Raw genomic sequence first — 2669 nt, forward strand, 5'->3', positions numbered from 1 at the left:
ACGTAAGCTTGAGGTTTCTTAAAACAGATCCTATTTCACCGAACTCGCTCGGGCATGTCGAGTGAGTTGAGCATTCACCTTGCCAAATTGTGCATCCATGCTACTAGTTAGATTATTGAACCTCGCCATTGGTATCGAAAGCATGAACTTGGCAAGGATCTCTTCAGTGGAAAAACTTCCTCTCAACGGCCGGTTGTTGAAATTGAGATCCTTGAGGTGGTGCACCTCTTTGTTGTTGTTGGCCTTGGTTCCATGAAAAAAATTTGGGTGGTTCTTCCAACCCGGATTGTAAGTTGAACTATATGGGTTCCCTTTGATTGCGTTGCCCCCAATGTAGTCCACATTCTCAACGGATGCAATGGATGAGCTAGCAATCGGACATTGGGCTGCACCGCGCCCACCACCGCAAGTACTACAACTTAGCACCGATTCGGGCCTTGAACTATCGCCCATAAGAAGATCAATCTTTCGAGTCAACACGCCAACCTTTGCGGCTAAGGCATTATCACTACTTACTTCATAAAGCCCAGCAGTCTTTTGTGAAGATCCCCTTGAGGCCCAATGTGATTCATTGCTTGCCATTGACTCAAGTAATTGCTCGGCCTCATCGGGGTACTTGTTGCTAAGGGAACCGCCTGCCGTGGCATCAATGAGTTGGCGAGTAGCATAATTTAGCCCATTGTAAATGATTTGTACTCGCATCCATGAAGCAAAAACCATGGTGGGGGCACCTTCTAAGGAGATCCTTGAATCTCTCATAAGCTTCAAAACAATGTTTTCGGACTCCCCTTGTTTAAAGGCTGAAATTTCTTGCCTCAACTTCGCCGCTTTGCTTTGGCGGAAAAATATCTTCCAAGGAACTTCTCCACCATGTCCTTCCATGTTTTAATAGATCCCGGAGACAATGAGGTAAGCCAACGATAAGCTCCATCTCTCAAACTGAATGGAAATAATCTCAAACGGATAGCATCGTCCGACACCCCATTGATCTTGAATGTAGAGCAAATTTGGAGGAACCGGGAAAGGTGGTCATGCACATCCTCATGGGCAAGACCATTGAATTGGACTGAATTTTTGGATCATGCCGATTGTACTTGCTTTTAATTTCAAAGTTGTTGGATGCCACCGACGGTGCTTGAACACCCGAACTCATCACCCGTGAATTGGGGTCTCTTATATTCGGATAAAGTACGCCGTTCTTCGGCCATGATTGTAGACACTCTATCCTCAATTTCGATGTTCTCGGTACCCGACCCTTCACCAACTTCTCTCAATCTCCGACGCAAAGTTCTTTCAATTTCACTATCCGTGTAATCAAAGGCTGACTGGATTCGACCGTGTCATGCACAGTACCTTGCACAACCAAGAAAAAATGATAGAGAGTTAAGATCAAGGGAAAAGAAAAACAACAAATGAGTAAAGAATGAAATGGCTAGAGTAATAATCTAAAAGTTTCCTAGAATTCCTTAATGTTCCCCGCAACGGCGCCAAAAACTTGATCGCTTTCCCGCAAGTGTACGGGATCGCTAGTAATACCTCGTGCAAAGACACGAGGATCATATTCCACGGGCTAAGGATCTCCTATTACTCCTTCTCGAGCTATTATCTAGCCTAAGATCTTAAGTAATGGATTTACTCTACTAAATACAAATAAAAACTAAACACAAGATTTGCTAGCAAATTAGAGAGAACAAGCAATAAGCAAGCAAGAGAATCAATGAAGTGCAAAGGCCTATGGATGTGGATCCCCTTGAGGGGTTATCATGCAACATGGATGATGATTTAAAGATGCAAGGGTTAAATTGGACCATGAGATTCCAAGATTAGAACAACCCCAATTTCTCGGCGATTGAACCCTAATCCCATATGAACATAGATAGGAATTTCTTCCAAATCTACATTCCTACGATTGCATTAAGTACAAGGAAATCTCGCTTAGGAATAAACCTACTCTTCTTCGGATTAAACCCTACATGGAGGGCTACCAAACACCCAATTTCTCGCGTGATGATACAAGTATCCCCTTCTAATCCATTCATGACCTAATACATGCGAGCAAGTCACATCTACATGCATCATTCATAAAAAGAGCTACGGATTTCTCCTTGGTGTAACACTTAGCATGAAAAACAATGGATTAGATCTCAAACATACCCAAGCATAGAATTAACAAGTAATCATCCAAAAATACATGATAAAACCCCCAGTGTTCACCAACACCCGTGGCCTTGGGGGTCTAGTGTGTCATCATCTCATAACAAAAGCATACAATCAAGCAAAACATGAAACAAAGACATAGTATGACACTCCCTAGATGAAATGGTGAAGGATGAGGCGAAAATATGCCAAATGACGCTTCCCCGCCAAAGGAATGCCGAATGACGCTCCTCTAGCCGCGGTTCTCCTTCCTTCAAGTCGTGATCGATCTCCCCTTTGAATGATGTTGCCTTCTTGCCTTGAGAGCCTTGGACCTTGGGCTTGAATGATCTTCTAGCTTTCTTGCCTTTCTTCTCCTCCCCAAGGTCGCCCAAAAATCTCCCAAAATGATCTCCCAAAAAGTCGGCCAGCGAAAAAGTCCCTTAATCAGCCCCTAAAAGTGAGTATATATACCCCCGAGGCATACGGGCCGTATAGGGGGTCGTATGGGGGTCGATAGCACCTCGAAACCC

At 44.0% G+C, this 2669-nt stretch overlaps 1 non-coding gene across 1 annotated transcript; it reads left to right on the forward strand.

Moving 5' to 3' along the window:
• Positions 1–713: 713 nt before the first annotated feature.
• Positions 714–822, forward strand: LOC120269751. Its single transcript, XR_005539388.1, has one exon. It is a non-coding gene; the product is annotated as a small nucleolar RNA R71 (small nucleolar RNA).
• The last annotated feature ends 1847 nt before the right edge of the window (positions 823–2669 follow it).

This window comes from Dioscorea cayenensis, chromosome 9 (assembly GCF_009730915.1).
Source record: "Dioscorea cayenensis subsp. rotundata cultivar TDr96_F1 chromosome 9, TDr96_F1_v2_PseudoChromosome.rev07_lg8_w22 25.fasta, whole genome shotgun sequence".
Taxonomy (NCBI): Eukaryota; Viridiplantae; Streptophyta; class Magnoliopsida; order Dioscoreales; family Dioscoreaceae; genus Dioscorea; species Dioscorea cayenensis.